Source organism: Theropithecus gelada, chromosome 19 (genome assembly GCF_003255815.1).
Source record: "Theropithecus gelada isolate Dixy chromosome 19, Tgel_1.0, whole genome shotgun sequence".
Classification (NCBI taxonomy): domain Eukaryota; kingdom Metazoa; phylum Chordata; class Mammalia; order Primates; family Cercopithecidae; genus Theropithecus; species Theropithecus gelada.
In genome coordinates, this window is record NC_037687.1 from 6,036,546 (window position 1) to 6,057,823 (window position 21,278).

Below are 21,278 nucleotides of genomic sequence, written 5' to 3' on the forward strand. Positions count from 1 at the left end.
CGGGCGCGGTGGCTCACGCCTGTAATCCCAGCACTTTGGGAGGCCGAGGCGGGCGGATCACGAGGTCAGGAGATCGAGACCATTCTGGTTAACACGGTGAAACCCCGTCTCTACTAAAAATAAAAAAATTAGCCGGGCGAGGTGGCGGCGCCTGTAGTCCCAGCTACTTGGGAGGCTGAGGCAGGAGAATGGCGTGAACCCGGGAGGCGGAGCTTGCAGTGAGCCGAGATCGCGCCCCTGCACTCCAGCCTGGGCAACAGAGCAAGACTCCGTCTCAAAAAAAACCCAAATGACAAAAACGAAAAGCCAAACTTATAATAGATTAAACTAATTTACCTAAGGAAAGCAGAAAGGGATGTGTGTGTTTGAATTCGAGTGTGCTGGATCAATCACATCTGTATTGTTGGGGACTATTCTCCGACCACCACCACCCCACCCCCAGTTCCCCTCCCGAATACCTTTGGTGCGACCCAGAGACCCATGGCCAGTGCCTCGGGATTTTTCTGTTCTATGTGAGCCTGACTCACTTCTTACCACTAGATGGCCCCAGAGCCACACGGTGATTGGCTGGGGCGTTAACTAAACCTTACACAGCCTGCACCTCCTACCTTCCATTCTTTCAAAAGATTGTAAATTTCCCATAGTGTATTTCCTGAGTCCTCAACTCATTCTTTCTGTGTTTGACAGACCTGACCTTTGGAATTTTTCTGTTGGAAGCTGCTTGTATTCACAGTTTCCTTTAAATGTTTAAATCAGTCATTTGCCCACCATCCACCATGCTGTTCCCATCTGAAGCCAAGTGGGTAGTGTCAGTGATACTAGAAGGAGATGATTTGACTAGACCTCTTTGTGAAAGGAGTCCACCAGTGATAAAGCGAGAAGGCTGACTTGACTAAGACTAGGTCCTTGTTCCGCAGGTGGAAATAATTTTGCTCCAAACTCCACATCTTATTTAAGTAAGAAGAGGCCGTGAGAGTGTTAATGGTGAGACCGTAGTCTGTCCACCATGGCCAGAATGCACCTTCCAGAATGCAGGTTATTCCACATCACAGGCATTTATACATGAATGTGTTCCCCTAATTTATTTTTATTATTTATTATTATTATTATTATTTTTGAGATGAAGTCTTGCTCTGTCGCCCAGCCTGGAGTGCAATGGCATGATCTTGGCTCACTGCAACCTCTGCCTCCCAGGTTCAAGTGATTCTCCCGCCTCAGCCCCTTGAATAGATGAGATTACAGGCACCCACCATCATGTCTGGCTAATTTTTGTATTTTTATAGAGACAGGGCTTCACCACGTTGGTCAGCCTGATCTCAAACTCTTGACCTCAGGTGATCTGCCTGCCTCAGCCTCCCAAAGTGCTGGGATTACAGGCATGAGCCACTGCGCCCAGCCTGTTCCCCTAATTTAACACACTATTTACCACGTGCTGTCTTATAGGTCAGACCAATGAGTCTGTGGCTTTTTGCCTGCGGGCACGCCCCAATCCACAAATGCTTGGGTGCCAGAAAGCATCAGCCTCATTATCCTGAAGGGTCAAAGGACAGAGTCCTGAATGCTGGGGTGTGGAGATTCTGGAAGAGAGAGCCACAGAAGGGGTGAGCCCCCAAATCTTCCTACAAAATACACCTGAATCTTTGGCTAAGCAACTACACCACAAAGGTGTGGGGGAGATACCAGGGATCTTGGGGAAAAACCAGCAGTGCAAAGATAAAAAAATTAAGTGAAGACTTCAGCTGCTGCCTGTTGCAGGAGGGAGAGTTTGAATCTAGCCAAGTCACTTGCCTTCAGGGGAACTCAGCTGAATCTACAGATTCTATAACACATCATTAACGATGTCCAGGACCCAGTAAAAATCATGAGCTAGGAAAAGAAACAGGAAAGTGTACCTACACTCAAGAGAAAGAGTAACAAATAAAAGGAAAAAAGAAAAGCAGTTAATTATAAAACCCAAGATAATCCAGATGATATAGATAGCATACAAGGACTAAAGCAGCTACTAAAAATAACTTCAAGAACTTAAAGGAAGTTATATACATAATGAATGAACATATGGGAATCTCAACCAAGAAACAGAAAGTATAAAAGGTGAACCAGGCCGGGCGTGGTGGCTCATGCCTGTAATCCCAACACTTTGGGAGGCCGAGACGGGCGGATCACAAGGTCAGGAGATCGAGACCATCCTGGCTAACTCGGTGAAACCCCGTCTCTACTAAAAATACAAAAAATTAGCTGGGCGTGGTGGTGGGCACCTGTGGTACCAGCTACTTGGGAGGCTGAGGCAGGAGAATGGCATGAACCCAGGAGGCGGAGCTTGCAGTGAGCCAAGATCGTGCCACTGCACTACAGCCTGGGTGAGAGTGAGACTCCGTCTAAGAAAAAAAAAAAGTGAACCAAATAAAAATTCTGGAGCAATAACTGAAGTAAAAACTTAACTAGATGCACTCAACAGCTGGTCAGAGATAATGGAAAGAGTTAGTGAACTTAAAGATAGAAAAAAAGCATTTACCCAATCTGAAGAATGAGGAGAAAATGCATATGGAATATTCACTATGATGGGTCATGTTCTGGGCCATAAAATAGGCCTCGATACATTTTAAAATACCATAACTAAACAGAGCATGTATGCACTTTGACCACAATGGAGTAAATTAGAGATCAGTAAGAAGGCTAGAAAAATGCCAAATATTTAGAAAACTTAACAGCGTGAACCCAGGAGGCAGAGCTTAAGGTAAGCTGAGATCACGCCACTGCACTCCAACCTGGGTGACAGAGTGAGACTCCGTCTCAAAAAAAAAAAAAAAAAAAAAAAAAAAGAAGAAGAAAAAACAATAAAGAACAAACTTAACGAAATTAGAAACTCCACAAACAATGGAGAAAATGAACCACGAGGTCAGGAGATCGAGACCATCCTGGCTAACACGGTGAAACCTCGTCTCTACTAAAAATACAAAAAAAAAAAAAAATCATTAGCCGGGCGAGGTGGTGGGCGCCTGTAGTCCCAGCTACTTGGGAGGCTGAGGCAGGAGAATGGCGTGAACCCGGGGGGGGGCGGAGCTTGCAGTGAGCCGAGATCGCGCCACTGCACTCCAGCCTGGGGCACAGAGCAAGACTCCGTCTCAAAAAAAAAAAAAAAAAAAAAAACTGAAATTTTTTCAAAAAAAAGGAGTTATCAAGCCATGAAAAGACATTGAAGAAACTTAAACACATACTAGGAAGTGAAAGAAGCGAGTCTGAAAATGCTACATACTGTATGATTCTAATTAAACAACATTTTGGAAAAGGCAAAACTATGGAGACAATGAAAAGATCAGTGGTTGCCAGGGATCAGAGAGAGGGATGAGTAGGCAGAGCACAGAGGATTTTTAGGACAGTGGAACTATTCTGTATAGCACTATAATGGTGGACACATGTCATTATATATTTGTCCAAACCATAGAATGTACAACACCAAGAGTGAACTCTCGAGTAAACTATGGACTTTGGGTGAGAATGCTGTGTTAATGCAGATTTCATCAGTTGTAAAATATGTACAACTTTGGTGGGCGATGGTGATAAAGAGGGAGGCTGTGCATGTGTGGAGGTATGGGGTATATGGGAAATCTCTTTATTTTCCTGTCAATTTTGCTGTGAACCTAAAACTGTTCTTTAAAAAAGCAAGTCTTGGCCGGGCACGGTGGCTCACGCCTGTAATCCCAGCACTTTGGGAGGCCGAGACGGGCGGATCACGAGGTCAGGAGATCGAGACCATCCTGGCTAACACAGTGAAACCCTGTCTCTACTAAAAAAAATACAAAAAACTAGCCGGGCGAGGTGGCGGGCGCCTGTAGTCCCAGCTACTCGGGAGGCTGAGGCAGGAGAATGGCATAAACCCGGGAGGCGGAGCTTGCAGTGAGCTGAGATCCGGCCACTGCACTCCAGCCTGGGCGACAGAGCGAGACTCCATCTCAAAAAAAAAAAAAAAAAAGCAAGTCTTGGCTGGGCGCAGTGGCTCAAGCCTGTAATCCCAGCACTTTGGGAGGCCGAGGCGGGCGGATCACAAGGTCAGGAGATCGAGACCATCCTGGCTAACACGGTGAAACGCCATCTCTACTAAAAAAAATACAAAAAAACTAGCCAGGCGAGGTGGCGGGCGCCTGTAGTCCCAGCTACTCGGGAGGGTGAGGCAGGAGAATGGTGTAAACCCGAGAGGTGGAGCTTGCAGTGAGCTGAGATCCAGCCACTGCACTCCAGCCTGGGCGACAGAGTGAGACTCCGTCTCAAAAAAAAAAAAAAAAAGTCTTGGCCAGGCACGGTGGCTCATGCCTATAATCCCAGCACTTTGGGAGGCCGAGGTGGGTGGATCACCTGAGGTCAGGAGTTCGAGACCAGCCTGGCCAACATGGCAAAACCTCGTCTATACTAAAAATACAAAAATGAGCCATGAGTGGTGGTGGGCACCTGTAATTCCAGCTACTCAGGAGGCTGAGGTAGGAGAATTGCTTGAACCCAGGAGGCAGAGGTTGCAGTGGGCTGAGATTGCACTACTGCACTCCAGCCTGGGTGACAGAGCAAGACTCCATCTCAAAAAAAAAAAAAAAAAAAAAAGCAAGTATTTACAAAAGTTAATTAACAACTTCCTCCAGGAAAGACTAATAAGAAAGGAAAGAAAACCCAAATTGCCAATATCAGGAATGAAATGAAATATATCACTAGAGATTCTACAGAAATCAAAATGATAATGAGGAACTATTACAAACAACTTTAGCCCATAAATTCAATAACATATAAAATGAACACTTTTTTAAAAACACACAACATAACAAAACTGACACAGATGAAATAAAAAATGTGAATGTAATACATATAACAAAAAAATTGAATATGTTATTGGAAACTTCCCTACAAAGAAAACTTCAGGCACATATAGTTTCACTGGTGAATGCTATCAAATACTGAAAAAGGAATTATTACACAAATGCCATCAGAAAATAAAAAAAAGAATACTTCATGACTCATGAAGTCAGTAAACCCTGACACCAAAACTTGACAAATATATTACAAGAAAAGTGTTTAGACTAATACCTCTTATGCACATATATGCAAAAATAATTTAAAATATTAATAAATCAAATTCAGCAATATATAAATAACATAACCCACACAGATTATCAATTGATTTTTTCTTTTCTAATGGAGCCTCAGCTCTTTTCTTCCTCAACTGGATTTTGACAAAGGTGTCAAGGCAATTCAACAGAGAAAGAAAAGTCTTTTAAACAAATGGTGATGGATCAACAGGATATCCATATTGGGGAAAATAAATGGATCTTGACCCCTACCTCACATCATACATAAAAATGATTTCAAGTTAGAACATAAACTTGGCCAGGCGCGGTGGCTCACGCCTATAATCCCAGCACTTTGGGAGGCCGAGGTGGGCAGATCACGAGGTCAGGAGATCGAGACCATCCTGGTTAACACTGTGAAACCCCGTCTCTACTAAAAATACAAAAAAATTAGCCAGGCGTGGTGGCGGGTGCCTGTAGTCCCAGCTACTCGGGAGGCTGAGGCAGGAGAATGGCGTGAACCTGGGAGACGGAGCTTGCAGTGAGCTGAGATCGCGCCACTGCACTCCAGCCTGGGCGACAGAGCGAGACTCCGTCTCAAAAAAAAAAAAAAAAAAAAAAAAACACCATAAACTTACACATAAAAGCTAAAACTATAAGACTTCTCAGAGAGAATATAGGAGGTTAGACAAAGGTTTCTTAGAATGTACAAAGTAAATAAGCATAAAAGAAAAACTTGAGAAATTAGATTTCACCAAAATTTAAAACCTCTGCTCATTAAAATATTTTACTAAGAATATGAATAGGTAAGCCACAGTCTGGGAGAAACATTTGCAAAACATGTATCTAATAAAGGGCTTTTATCCTAATCTATCTATCTATCTATATAAACTCCTACAATTCAGTATAAGAAGACAAATAACTTAAAAAAAAAAATGGTACTTCACGAAGCAAGATATTCAGATGCCCAAAAGTACATGAATAGTGTTCAGCCTCGTTAGTCACCAGGGAAATGCAAATTCAAACTATATCAAGATATCGCTAAATACTCACTAGAATGGCTAAAGCTGACAAGTCTGACAACATCCAATGTTGTAGGTACATGGAGCAACTAAAATTCTCACACATCCCCATGTGTAGATACGAATGATACAACCACATTGGAAAGAGGTTTGGCAGTTTTCTAGAAAGTTAAACCTGCCCTTTAGCCCAGAATTCCTCTTGTAGTTATTTTTTATCCAAGGGACATGAAAACATATATCTTCAAAAAATAATAATAACTTGTATAAGCATGTTCATAGCAGCTTTTTGTTTGTTGGTTTTTGTTTTCATATTTGAGACAGGGTCTCACTCAGGATAAAGTACAGTGGCACAATCACAGATCACCGCATCCTCCCAGGCTGAAGCAATTCTCCCACCTCAGTCTCCTAAGTAGCTGGGACTACAGGCGTGCAGCACCATACCCAGCTAATTTTTGTATTTTGGGTAGAGACAGGGTTTCACCATGTTGCCCAGGCTGGTCTCAAACTCCTGGGCTCAAATGATCTGCCTGCCTCGGCCTTATTCATAGCAGTTTGATTCAGTCACCAAGAAGTAAAAATAACCCAAATCTTCCTCATCAGGAGAGTGGATGAGAAATTGTAGACTATGATGATTTAAAGATTCATACTGAAAACCCTAAAACAACCACTAAAAATGGAAAAGAAGGGCATAGCTAAAAAGCTAATAGAGGAATACTACTGGAATACTCTTCATGAATAGAAAGGAATTAATTACTGAAATTCACAATGCCTGAGTGAATCTCAAAATCATTACACTGAGTGAAAGAAGCTGAGTCCAAAAGAGTAGATGAGTAGAGTGGATTAAAACTAAAGTAAAAAAAAATCATAACAGCGGGCAGGGGGCGGTGGCGGGTGAGAGTGACTGGAAAGGGACAGGAGGGGACATTCCAGTGACATGGACACATTCTGTATGATAATACAGTGTGGGGTTACATGGAGTTGCGATTTGTTAAAATTAGCCAGCTAAGGTTTGTGCACTTACTATATGTGAATTTTAACGACGACAACAAAGCCTGTAAAAATATAAGGGTGGAGAGGAGGATGGAGAGTGGGTAGGGGTATCCAGGTGCTATAAGAATGGCAGGACACTGACACCCTGTAGAGGGTGGTGGCTTCATTAAGTTTTATTGCATTGTGTATTTACTTTGTGGATGCTTGAAACGTCCGTGATAAAGAGTTAAACAAACACACACAAGACACCAGCGATGAGCTGTCCGCCCAGCAGAAGCAGCGGCTCGTGGTCCCGGCCGTGCTTCCAGGTGACAGCAGTGACCACATGGTCCTCCCAGGAGGGGGGATGCTGCATCCTGAGTAACTCCTCCACCTGGCAGAGGAGGGGGCAGCGGAGAGGGGGAGAGGGCAGGGCCCCGAGGGTGTGGGTACTTCAGTGTAAAGTCCACAGGGCACAGGGAAGCACACTGTGGAGTACCTTTGCAGTACCCAGTTTGGGAACCCCTCAATCCAGCACAGGACAGTAGATGTGAGTGAGTGGAGGCCATGCTTCTTCTCTGAACCTGAATCTGCCGTGGGAACTTGGACTCATTGGTGACTGCCCCACCGTCCTTGCTTTCTCACGTTCCGTTGTCCTCTCCTGTTTTTCTTCCTGTGGCGAGGACCTGGGCAGTCTTTCTTTGACTGCCTTCTCCTGTGTCCTCTTAGACCGGGTTACAGGAGCCTTGGAACAGCCAATATAAAGGGGAGGGGCCGAGACATGACCTGTCATCCAGCCTGGCCCTGCTTGGCCGATGGGCTTGGCTGGCCTAAAGCTCCCTCGTGGCTCAGAAACATGCCCGGAGTGCTGTTTATAAGCTAAGCACGTTTCATTTACCATCTGGTCCAAGATCAGGACGGGCATGAAATAAAGGGGAAAAGCACAGAACCAGAGGCGCAATTTCCCCTCCTTGGCTGGCACCAGCCTGTGGAATCCACAAAACGCGCATCTGACCTTGAACGAACATTCAAGTGAACCAGATGCGCACTTGACCTTTTGGAGCCTCTGCTGAGTCAAATGCGCCAGTGGGAACATCTCCCGTGGCTTCCTGACTTCATGTGAGGGGCACAGGAGAGACACAGCTAGAAGCAGCCCTGGACTGCAGCCGTGATGAATGAGTCTGCCTGGGCACAAAGGGAAGAGGCTTCTGTTTACAGAAAAATACTCCCATCACCTAGTAACCAGCAATGTCAGGAAAGGAAATGCAGAAAACGCTGAGAGCAATTTCTGGGCCGGTTCCTGGCTGAGCCGCTGACTCACTGCGACCTTAAGCAATCTCTCTTCTATTCCTGTTCCTCCGTATGCCAAATGGAGCTGTCACCTGCCTCACATAGTTCAGATTAGTATTTAGACAATGTTTTGTCATCTTCGGTGATAATTGGGGCAGAGTTAGCTGAGTGGTTTTAGTTACCTTCATTCTGATTGGCTAATGAGCCTTGGCGTTTGGGAGGCACAAGGCCTCCGCCAGCCATCAGCTCCTCCTCTCCTGATACTCGCTGGCGTCCAGATGGTACCAGAGTTCATCTGCCCGAAGAAAGCAATTAATTTCCTCCCTCCGAACAAGAAGGAACAAGTCCAGAGCGCTCTCAGGAATACCGGTCGCTTCAAAGCCCAGATTCTGTCCTGGTGCTTGTCTTAACACTTGCAGTGTCATTACGCTGCCCAGAAAAATCTCGTCTATTTCCTTCTCCTGGAGGGCCAGGTCTACGCAGCAAGTGATGTGTGTTTTAAGATTCTGTCCCCACCATTCAGGCTTGTGTGGCCTGGCCCCACGCACAGGGAAGACACAGCCATCTCCTTGCTGAAAAGTGGATTCTTGAACCTCCTTGATGGTGGAACCACGTCCTTTCTTGCACCAGGATCACTCCCTGTGGACCCAGTTAGTTCTCAGCGCCAAGAGTTATTACTCTGCCCTGATTATCACCAAAGATGACAGTGGGTGTCCCCACTTGGCACTGCGAACATTGGGGATGGATCCATCTCTGGGCTGGGGCTGTCCCGAGCACTGCAGGGCGCTGAGCAGCATCCCTGGTCTCCACCCACTCCATGCCAAGAGCACCCCCAGTTGTGACAACCACAGACGTCCCCAGACGTTCCCCAGTGTCCCCTGGGGGGGCAGAAGGACCTCTGTTCAAAATGGATGTGTGATATCTGAGAAGGCATCTGGACAAACAGCCCCTGACTAAAACGGGCCTACAGACAGGTTGAGAACGGGAAGATGAAAAAGGAGAGTAGGCAGGACACAAAATCATGACAATTCAGCCAGGCCAGGAGTCTGAAATAAAAGAACAGGACCCTCTGAAGGCTACCCATGCGTTCCAGAGCAGCAGACTTCAAAGCACACCAAGGGCAACCATCATTCCCTCTACGCCTAAGCCATTCCTCACTTTCGTTTTTTTTTTTTTTTTTTCCTCTTGTAGCAATGAGCTTTCAAGGACTGGAGCTGGCTCCGAGCTTCTCGGAAATCAAGTATCTTCAGAATTCAAATTCCTTTTTCTTTTCGTAAGAATTGGGCTTCTGTTCCTGTTTTCTTCTCAGGAGCCAAACTCACCCTCCTTTCTCTAGAAAAGGATCAGAACCAAGCCCTTGACAACTGGCCTGAGAAAGGGCTGTTTGCAGAGTGGAATGGGGATGGGGAAGTGTGGACACCCAGTTGGTCCCTAAGTCACAGGTTCTAATCTTCAGAGGGTTGGAGCAGGCTGCATTGACAGGGCCTCCCCTAAGCCAGGGACCCCCGTCATAACAGAGGAAACACCCATTCCTTCCCTTTTAGAAACCTGACTTTTTTTTTTTTTCAGGCACAGTCTTCTCTGTCACCCAGGCTAGAGTGCGGTGATGCGATCACAGTTCCCTACAGCCTCGACCTCCCTGGCTCAAGTGACCCTCCCACCTTAGCCAACCAAGTAGCTGGAACTATAGGTGAGCACCAGCAAGCCCGGCTAACTTTTAATTTTTGGTAGAGACAGGGGTCTCGCTATGTTGCCCAGAATGACCTCGAACTCCTGGACTGAAGCAATCCTCCCACCTCGGCCTCCCAAAGTGCTGGGATTATAGGTGTGAGCCATTATGCCTGGCCTTGATTTGATTATTAATATAAAAATTGTCCAAACTAAGGTATGGTGTACCTCGTCTCTGATGTGGTCTGCTTTTAACTGCCATCAATAATATACCAAATTCAGGGTGAATTTTGAATTAAAAAAACCACCAAGGCTTCACTGACATTTTCACCCAGCAAATACTCTTTTGGCAGTCAACCTGATTCCACTGCTTTTAGCAATAACTTCAACACCACAAAACTTGGGTTTCTAGGAAATGGAAATTCTCCTTATGTTATGGGGCGCCCTGAAGTCCAACACATTGGAGTGAAAGGTAACTGGATTCCAAGCTAGAGGCCAAGCATCAGTCGATGCTGTCCCCCCGGAGAGGACGTGAGAGTGTCACACACACACACATGCATGTATACACTCCCCACGTATGCATATATACAAATATACATGGACATACACATATACACACATACACACAAAAATACATGTACGTACATGTATACATAAAAATACACACACAGACACACATACGTGCACACACATATGCCACCTGATGCAGGATAATATGAGAAAAATGGCCAAAACCACTCAGAAGACACATGTCATTTTCTTACTCCAGACATTTTTCTAATTAAACTGAATGTTGACTCCTCCCACTAGATAAAAACAACAACAATTCTTGTAGTAAAAAGTCGGGGGGGACCTATGTTCACACATCCACACACATGCCTATGGGAGGAAGCCTCAAAGTACATTTTTTCTCTATACTTTATTCCTTGCAAGATTCCATTCTGAAATTGCAACCCTTTTCTGACAGCGCCTCTGCACCTTCTGGCTCTCAGCCATGCCCCTGCCATGCTGTCTCTTCCACCTTCTTCTATCCCGCAACCCTTCCCTGTGCTGACCTCCCCTCACTGTCTCCCATCCAGACTGTCTACATCCAGTTCCTTGCATCTTCAACTCCCATTTTCCCAGTAGCTATGATGACTTTTGTGCTCCAACAGCAGAGGTGAGGAGCTGAGACAGACCCCAGCAGAAGCCTAAAATATGTACTCTCTGGTCCTTTACAGAAAAAGGCGCTGGTCCCCTTCCTGAAGGTTCTAGAGCCTTCCATCTCCCTCCAAGGACCCACCGATCAAGCCTGTAATCTGGCTTCTGCACAGGCTCCATTATTTCAGCTTATAGACAAGCTCACATCACACCCATTTGAGGAGAACATCCACTGCCACTGAAACCCTGCTCTTTATCCTTTATCTTCTCTCGAGATACGGATTCTTTCTTCTTTGTAAGTCCATACTCTTGGGAGGGAGTCTCCGTCGGCTTCTCTCTGCAGTTCTCATGTCTGCCCACTGTTCTCGAGGTCCTCACCGGGCAGGTTTCAGGCCTCCTCTGAACTTGGCCTCTGCAGTATTTCGTGTCGCTCCTCAAAGCTCCATCCTCCCTCCTTTCTGGGTACTGTTGTCATCTGGTTTCATTTTTCCCCCTAATGGTACCTTCTCAGTCCCCTGCACTGGTCCCTCCTTGTCTACCACCCTCGGCCTCTACCCTTGTGCCCCTCCCCTGTCACACTCAATGTGGACGACCTCATGGCACCAGGACTCCCGGCACCACCCAAATCACCTGGCTCCGGCTCCCTTCTCCAGCTGCCTCCCAGACCTCTCTGCCTGGGCGCCCCTCAGGTGCCTCAACAAGTCCAAGGGAAACTCCCTCCGCCCAAATTTCTCCTCTTGCGTTTCCTAAGCCAGGGGGCTGTTCAAGGCACTGGGCATCTCCCTGGGCCCCGGGGCACGTGTCGCTGGTAACTCAGCCTGCTGTCTCCACCTGATACCATCTCTGCCTCCCCCTTCCTTCCGCTCCTGCTGCTACTATTTTAGTGAGCCCCTGCCTCCCCATCTCCTACCTGGAACCACCACATCCGCCTCCTAATTGGTCTCCCTGCTTCGAGCCAATTTTCTTTCACATTGGGGTGATTCAAAAGATAACAATGTCTTCTCATTCCCTGGCTGAAAAAACCCTCCCATGAGTTTTCACTGCATAGAGTGCATGTGCTAAACCAAGGGATTAACTACCAAGGTGGGGGTTCCAGACATTTTGATGTCGAAAGGGTCTGCTGTCTGTAGGATCCCTTCTTCAGAGGGTTGGAGCCCGCCCTTCACACTCACAAGTTTGGCTGATCAAGACCCTGTCACCTGAAGACCGTCCATAGGCAGGCAGAGAGCCCTGCCCCACAGAGCGCATCCAAAGAAAGGGAACACTTGGTTCCCTTCCTACTCCCGGCCCCGCCTTTGGATCTTACTGGGGAGTCGGCTCCAGCCGGGGGAAAAAGACTTTGCAACCTCCATTATTTATATGAATAAGAACAAATGCCAAGGGGAGTGCCGAGTGGCTGGGAAGGAGGTACGGCCACCCACAGCAGAGGGAGGAGGCCAGGCTTCAGGTTCAAATCCCAGGCCTGTCACTCGCTTACTTACTGACTGTGGCCGTGGCCTTGGTTTCTTAATCTGAGAAAGGGGCTGGGAGGGGGAAGGGAATGATGTAGTTGATGTGCCCACCCTGAATGTAGATCCCAGCAGGTGCCTGATCAATGAAATATGACCTAGGCAGGGGCGGGAGGATCCACTGAACCCAGGAGTTCGAGACCAGCCTGGGCAACATAGCGAGGCCCCGTCTCTACAAACGAACAAACAAAAAACTGGGGGCCGGGGAAGGTGGCTTATGTCTGTAATTTCAGCACTTTGGGAGGCTGAGGCCAGCGGATTGCTTGAGGTCAGGAATTTGAGGCTGCAGTAAGCTGACTGCACTACTGCACTCCAGCCTGGGAGACAGAGGAAGACCCTGTCTCTACAAAGAATAAACAACAAAACAAAACAACCAAAAACAACCAAAAAACCAAAGTAGCCAAACGAAAGACGGACACAACCCCAAGGACAACAGCAGTGGCAGCAGCCGGTGGCCAGACTGAGCCCCAGACTGTGGGCAAAACTGGTACACGTGGGGGCCGACTGACTCTGAGGAAGCTGTGGCCACATCACCTCTGCTCTAGACACAACACACATGCTGAGGCTCAGAAAGGGCGAGCCATGAGCTGAAGGTCACCAAGCAGGAAGAGGCAGGCTAGACTGGGGCTTCGGCTTGGGTTTGGCTAAGTCACTCCTTTAGGAGGAGGAAGCACATGTTTTTATGACTCTGGAGCCTCCGGAGCCACCGCTTTCCGACCCACGTGAAGCTTCCGCTTCTTTTCCGTATATAAATCGCTTCCCCAACCCCATGCCAAAGAGAACTCCAAATAACAACACGAGCTTAGCTTTTGCTTTAGAAGTTTCTAGAATTTAGCTGATGCTATTGGAGCGATCATGAACTGATACAGTCCCTGTGGGGAGTGACTGGATGAGTTCGAGCCAGACTTGGACATTTCTCCAGTCCTCTGTGGTTCCAGTTGAGAAGTAAGTGGCTCTTTCTTCATTCTCAGTAACTGGGAGGAACTTGTAAATAAGCGTGACTTAGAATGACCATTCCCTCTGTCTATCCCCAGAAGCAGTTCCCTGTGTGTTTACAGCAGTGGGTTTTTCCAAATGTAAAGATCTGGGGGTCACTCCCTGGCCAGTCGCGCATATTCAATATCTGCTCGTCCTTTCCCTCCCCTTCCAGAGACCAAGGTCACCTGTCTGTGCCATTCTGGTGCCTGGCCCCTGCTGGGGTCACCCACATCCCCTCCCGTGAGCTGTTGCGTCTCATGCCGCTCCTGTCCTGCCGCTCTCGCTCTTGCTCCCAGGCCACCTTCTCCCTCATGCATCCAGCTACTTGGTTTGAAACTCTCTCCCCGGCGCCTGCTTCGTGGGGAAAGCCGGGCTTCCTCTGATTCCGGATGGAGTGTTTAAATGAGATGGCCACACAACCCCGAAGGACCCTCTGATTCAAATGGAATTAGAGCTCATGCCTGCCAGACCCCCAGGCCTGAGCACCGGCCCCTGCACTGAGCAGCAGCTTCTGCCTGCATGTCTAAGGTCTGCAGAATTGAGGGAGGCAGCGTGGCACACAGTGGTCCAGACTCGCAGTGACAAGGTGGTGGCAATGCATGGAGTGCCACCGGAGGCTGGCACTGGTGTCCCCTGCATACAACGCAGGGAGGGTGAGAATGGGGCCGATGCACCTGCCAGGGTGGGGATGGACAAGACCCCTCCAGCAGGGCCAGGCAGGCTGGGCAGCGCTCTGTCCCTCAAAGTCCACCTGCCCATGACAGCTAAGATCAAAGTGACTGCTGCATTAAAGAGGGAGGGGGACAGAGAGACAGCAGCCAGTAGCTCCAAAGGGGACCCCAGGCAAGTGACGAGCAGTGGGGAAACCCTCTCTCCAGTCAGTTTGTCATCTCACACAGGTTTTCCTGACCTCAGCAATGCGGGCATGAGGGGCAGGAGCATGCTCTGGGCTGGGGCTGTCCTGGGCACCACAGGGTGCTGAGCAGCATCCCTGGTCTCCACCCACTCCATGCCAGGAAACCACCCCTGACCCCTGTCGTGACAACCACAAATGTCTCCAGACATCGCCCAGTGTGCCCGGGGGCAGGACCACCCCCGTGGAGAGCCACACGTCTAAGGCTGCACCTTTACTCCACGCAGCGTTTCCAGATTCACCAAACCACTCTCCGTGCTGGCCCCTCAGATTCCTTCCTGTCATGCAGCTGTTCACATCTGGCTTCTTGGCTAGTCAGCCCTTCTTGAGAAAACAAAGTCTGGGTCTGTGTCATCTCAGCAGCCCCCTCGCAGCTCCCTCACCCCAACTCCAGCCCCTACGTAGCACATTGCCTGCAAAGATGCTCAAGGCGTATTTTGCAATGAAAAAGAGAATGAGCGGCCTGCCTGCTTTGGGCTGCCCACCTGTTCTAGCCACCTTCACCATGTCGGCCTCCAGCTCCCGTCTTCAGCTGAGCACAGGGGCCTGTCCCAGGGTTCTTGGGAGCGGCTTCCTAAGGCATCATGCTTTTGTGTTCTGCTCCTTCTCTTACCAGCCTTTCTTTCCCTCTCATGTTTCTCTCCCTTTCTGACCATGAGCAGGGCTGCAGTGCAGCTGCTGATGGTCAAGATGAAGATGGGGAATGTGCCAGTGAAAATCTGGCATGCAGAGGCCTCATCTCACTCACCCTCTCCTGTCCCACCTTCAAAATCTTTCAGAGCGACCCACGCTGCCAGAGGGTAGAGAGTGGACCCGGAAATGACAAGTGACAGTTCCTCAGCAGTAGCATCTCCTGCATTCCCAGCCTGGTGACCTGACACGGCAGCAGGCCCACTGGGCACCTGTGCCCACCTGGGGACAGGGTTTCGTCCTGCCTGTGTGGCCCTTCCTGTCCCTGACAGCCATCTCGAGAGACGGCCAGTGAGCACAGGGCAACAGGCAGTGCATGTTCTTTCCACGTCTCCATGACTGATTCGGGCCAGGAGGAGGCTGGTTTTCCAGATCCCACCAACATCACATACGGGACCTTTCCAATCTACACCCTACCTCCCCTCCGGTCGTGACTTGATTCTGGAAATTAAGTAGCGGAGAAACAGCCTAGTTCAAATACAAGAATTTCCACCTAAAACCACAGCATGGAGAGGCCCCTTTAAAAACCACCTAACCTAGCTCTTTCATCAAACACATGAAGAAACTTACCTAAAGATGTTAAGTGGTTTGCCCAAATTGCAAAGCCTGATATATGGGAAAATACTTCCATGGGAAATAAGAAAATGATCAATTAAAAAAAAAATTGGCCGGGCGCGATGGCTCAAGCCTGTAATCCCAGCACTTTGGGAGGCCGAGACGGGCGGATCACGAGGTCAGGCGATCGAGACCATCCTGGCTAACACGATGAAACCCCGTCTCTACTAAAAGATACAAAAAACTCGCCGGGCGTGGTGGCGGGCACCTGTAGTCCCAGCTACTCCGGAGGCTGAGGCAGGAGAATGGCGTGAACCCGGGAGGCGGAGCTTGCAGTGAGCCGAGATCCGGCCACTGCAATCCAGCCTGGGCGACAGAGCGAGACTCCGTCTCAAAAAAAAAAAAAAATTTAATGAGGCTCTAATTCCTGAAAAATGACTTACTTAAACTGGGGACTGGGCAGAAAATAATATTGTAGAAGGCAGAACAGCATTTCTTTGGGAAGATTTATCTTTTGAAGTATATAGTGGTCTTCTACAACTATCCTACAACAGGTTGCAGGACAAAGCATGTATTTTAATCTTTGGGGGAGTCTTTGTGTAAGTCAGACCTCATTCATTTTGATTCCAACAACACTCACAGCCATTGGATCCTAATTATTGCATCTATGATGGCTAATCAGCTTGCCTTTTTAAGAAAAAAAACACAAGCTTACTTTTATTTGTTATATAACACAAATGACATTCCATTATAAGTTTCTGCTGCAAAAGAAAGTTGGGAAATTTGTTTAGATACTTTAAATAGTCCTAAGACATTAGCTGAAATGCTGGTAACAAACGTGCAATGAACATTTTCTTGGGGGCATTCAGCAACAAAGTGAATCGCCCTTAAAAAAATATCCATACAACCAAAGCGAGTCTCACCACAGGAACCACAGCAGCTGTTTTAGTGACAGGCTGGAGTGTCTGTTACAGGTGACACTTTTGCGGCTGTTGCTGCATTAGTCAGATTGCACTCGAGATGAATAAGGAAGAATAAAGTCTTCACCAAAAACCTGTCCTGGCTAACAGTTCTTAATTTATAGCCCTGGCAGTGGGGGCGGGGGCTGGGGCAGTGCTGGGAGGAGGGAAAGAAATATGTCACCCGCTCTGAATGAAGTTCAGGGGTGGTGTTTACCTAAGCAACAAACCCTTGTAAACAACCGCTATCTCTGGCTCGCCAGTGAGGAGGTGGGGGAGTGAGGCTGTTTTGATCAAAATCCAACCTGGGGCTGCAAAGGGCCCATCAACAGGGCACTTTGTTAGTGGGAACATGAGACCTCCTTTAATAAACGTAACACACATCCCACTGAGGGCCACGGGAGGACCCAACTTCTCAGCAGGAACATTGAGCACACGAAACCAGAAGGTGCTGGGTCCAATTTCCACCCCCAGCCAACCCTATCTGTGAATGTCTCTACATGTGAGCCAGCCAGGGCTCAACTCTTTGCTCTTCTGAAATTCTTAGGCAGCAGAAATGAAGGCATCGTGCTGAAAAGCGCTCCAGAAATTGCGGATTTATCAGTGATGTACGGTAGTAGGTTGGACAAGTAATGATTTTCTGAACACCAGGAATTAGATCAAAAAAGAAATTGCACTTAAGACTAAAATAAGTCTCCAGTTGAGAGCAGTCTAGGACATATTCGAATGGCCAGAAGTTTGTTTCAATGGGGCCTCTGCGTTTATGCAGCATGGAAGTCAACATTACAATATTGGTTCTTTCAAGTAGATCCCGAGTGGACCCATGTCTACCTGTTGTGGCAAATCAAACTCAAATTTAATCAGAGAAAAATATATGCACATGTTCAATTAAAACCTGGAGTCCGCAGTCTTGGCACTGTTTGCCCGGCCCTCATTGTTTGCTAAGTAACAACGGTTGCCAGGGGCAACGCAGTCCACTCCCGTTTCCAAGAGCCTGTTGCTGGGCAACCGGGAGAATACTTCCCAAACCAAACAATGTCATCCCGGAGCAACCCCCTCTATCTCACATTAACCAGATCTAAAAAAAACCCTCCCAAATATGTAATCTATTATTTTCAGAAGCACTAAGAGAAAGGCAAATAATCTCTTCTCTATAGTAACTGACGGGAAAACAGTTTACCATATTTGTCCTGAAATAACAAAACCCAAGGAGGAACAACTGCCTCTGAGGTAAGAGGGCATCACAGGAGGGATTTCAGTCCTTCCTAGTACTGGGAGGAGAAAGTGCCCTTTTCTCCAAGAGGAAAGAATCTATTTCTCATCAAACAAACAATGTGGGAGAGTTCATAGCTGCATAAGTGTTTTCTGGGCGAAGTAAAATGAATCACGGATTAAACTATTTGGAAAAAAGCGTGAAAACAGAGGAGCTGATACTGAATTTAAAAGACTTTTGGAAATATCATGTACGTATGGAACAAGTGCAAAGGGAACCACTGACTCAGCGTCAGAAATGCCTTGTGGGGCTTTGCCGGGAGGGACTTACAGTATCTCTGACGTCACTGCGCCGGCTCTTCCCTCCCTACCCAGGGAGAGGAAGACTTTTCTAAGAGGAAGCCATGCCACATCAGATGCCCCCAGATGGCAGGACACACGATGGACACACGTCTCCGGAAAGAGGCACACGGTTGGGCAATCTTGACCCACGGAGGGGGAAAAGGGCTAAACTGAAGCCAGTGCAGTTTTTGTTATGCCTAGAGCAGTTCATGCTGAGCATGGCTTCCCTGAGGCTTTGGGACCAGGAGAGGGTGAGGTGGCACCACCACCTTTCAAGGGGAACACAGAGCTCTAAGCAGTGCTCTTGTTTTTGGTGGGACCAGCCAAGGATCTTAAAACGTTCTGATAGAATGAGCAGCGTGTAGCTGCAGCCTCGATGGGTCAACATTGTGGATGATAAAAGCCCACAATGCTGATAGATTTGTGCATGGCCAAGCATAGCCTTTAAGGAGCTCTCAGTGGAGGTTTGCCCTTTGAGACAGACACAGTCAGTGCACAGAAACTGTTTTTTTAAGGTTATCATCCCGGAGTCATTCCTAGAATAAACAGGATGGAACAGACATGTCTCCCTGAGAAGAAAGGAAGACAGATTCTATACTGTTAGAATTTGAGTCTCTGTTCCAGGGAAATGAGGAATTGGAAGCCAGACTCTTGGGCAGTTAACCCATGGCTACGTGGTGATGAGGTGACATCCTTGAATGCTAGTTCTGGAGGTCAAACCACCAGCAGCTGGTGCCAGGGAGGCTTTGCTTAGGGTACATGGCCAGGTTCTGCCTGGATGCTGCATCCCGAGGGAGGCGTTGAGGTGCGGCTGTGAGGACTCCAAACCCCATGTCCAGAAGGATGAGTAACAGAGATCCTAACTGTGTCATTCATTGATTTCAATAAAATATTTATTGGATCCATAGCATGGGCATGGCATTGACCAGTCATCAAAACACAATTCCCTGCCCTCATGGAGTTTCTATTCTAGACCATGTGGGAGGACAGGGGCATATGGACAGTAAACAAGGTAAGTGATAAAAATATGTCATACATCAGATGACACCCTATATCATCTGTTGACAAGTACCAAGGGGGAAAATGAAGCAGACAGAAGGAGTGCTGGGATAGGAAGAGGTTGCAATTTTTAAAGGGTTGTCAAATGCTTCCCTGGGCGGGCTCATTAAAGAGATGAGGAAAGTGTGGGACAGCGCTATTCAGATATCCTGGGGAAGAGCGTTCCTAATGGAGGGAAAAGCCAGTACAAAGGCCCCAAGGCAGGACAGTGCCTGGCTTGGAACCAGGCTGAATGAACCAGAAGGCAAGAAGGAGAAAGGCCCACACAGGCCATCGCAGGGGCTCTGGCTTTTGCTTGGGGTGAACGGAAGCCATCACAAGGTTTGAGCCCAGGAATGGCCTGGTTTGACTTGCATTTTAACCAGGCCCCTCTGGCTTCTGGGTTGAGAACAGGGGAAGAAGGAAAAGAGTGGGAGCAGAGAGAGCAATCTGGTGGCTAATGTGATAATCTGGGCAAGGGAGGGGGGCTTGGCTGTGAGCCGTGGAGGGGCAAAGTCACAGACTCTGGATAAACATAGGAGGTAGAGTCAGCCAGATTTGCTGACGGGTCAAGGGTACCTCCAAGGTTTTTGGCAACTAAAAGGATGAGGTCAGTAAAATTGCCCAAGAAGCAGCGCTGGAGAGCACTTGGGAGTTGAGTTCTAAAGGTGTAAAGTGTGAGAGGCTCCTAGACACCCAGGTTGAGATGCTGAGAAAGCAGGCAGATTATGTAAGTCTCAGGCTGAGGGGTGAGTTGGAGCCATCGGTGTATAGAGAATGCAGGCTGGGGCCATCAGTATATAGAATATATGAGCTGGAGCCATCAGTGTATAGAGATTGCAGGCTGGGGCCATCAGTGTATAGAATATATGAGTTGGAGCCATCAGTGTATACATAACATGGCTGGAGCCATCAGTGTATAGGGGACATGACCTAGAGCCACCAGTGTATAGAGGATGTGGGCTGAAGCCATCAGTGTATAGAGAACATGGGATGGAGCCATCAGTGTATAGATGACATGGCTGGAGCCATCAGTGTATAGAGGACATGAGCTAGAGCCACCAGTGTATACACGATGTAGGCTGGAGTCATCAGTGTATAAATGACCTAGTTAAAACCATAAGACTATCTGGGCTCACCAAGGGAGAGTAGAGAAAAGAGGCCTAGGGCTGAGTTCTGGAGCTCTCTGCCATTTAGAGATCCCCAAGAAGCAGGAGCCTGAAAAGAGCAGGCCAAAGAAGTATGAGCAAGTGGTGTCCTGGAACCAAGTGACTCTGGGGTTGAGTGGTGATCACCGAACTTAGCAAAGTGGAGGTCACCAGTGATTGTGAAGCGGAGTTCCAGGGGAAAAGTGTGTGCAAAAGCCACAGAGGTTGGAGCAGGTTCAGGAGAGCCCCAAGTGGAGCAGAACTGGAGACGGGAGGACCAGATGGTTCTTTTGAGGAACTTTTGCTAGAAAGATAGGAAGAGGAATGGGGTGGCAGCCGGAAAGGGAAGATTGAGAGAGGGTTTCTGAAAATGAAAGAAATAATAGCAGGAAGGACCTACCAGGAGGGAACTGGGATAGGAGCAAGAAGGGAGACTTGCAAGTGGGTGTTCTTGCATGGATGGGATGGAATGGGATGTGGATGGGGTGGAATGGGATGTGGATGGGGTGGGATGGGATGTGAATAGAATGGGATGGGATATGGACAGGATGGGATGGGATGTAGATGGGATGGAATGGGATGTGGGTGGGGTGGGACAGGATGTGGATGGGATGGAATGGGATGTGGATGGGGTGGGATGGGATGTGGATGGGATGGAATGGAATGTGGATGGGACGGGATGTGGATGGGGTGGGATGGGATGTGGATGGGGTGGGATGAGATGTGGATGGGATGGGATGTGGATGGGGTGGGATGGGATGTGGATGGGATGGGATGGGATGTGGATGGGATGGGATG

At 48.0% G+C, this 21,278-nt stretch overlaps 1 protein-coding gene across 3 annotated transcripts in view; it reads right to left on the reverse strand.

Annotated features, from left to right (window-relative positions):
* Nucleotides 1–21,278, reverse strand: part of RFX2 (regulatory factor X2) — a 120,236-nt gene that overhangs the window by 57,376 nt on the left and 41,582 nt on the right. Inside the window, exon 1 of one of the 3 annotated variants that reach the window (XM_025367214.1) lies at nucleotides 695–791. The exons of the other annotated variants lie outside the window; for them this stretch is intronic. The gene's annotated coding sequence lies outside the window, so the exon portion shown is untranslated. Of the gene's footprint in view, nucleotides 1–694; nucleotides 792–21,278 lie in introns of those variants that run through there. 3 annotated transcript variants of the gene reach the window in all.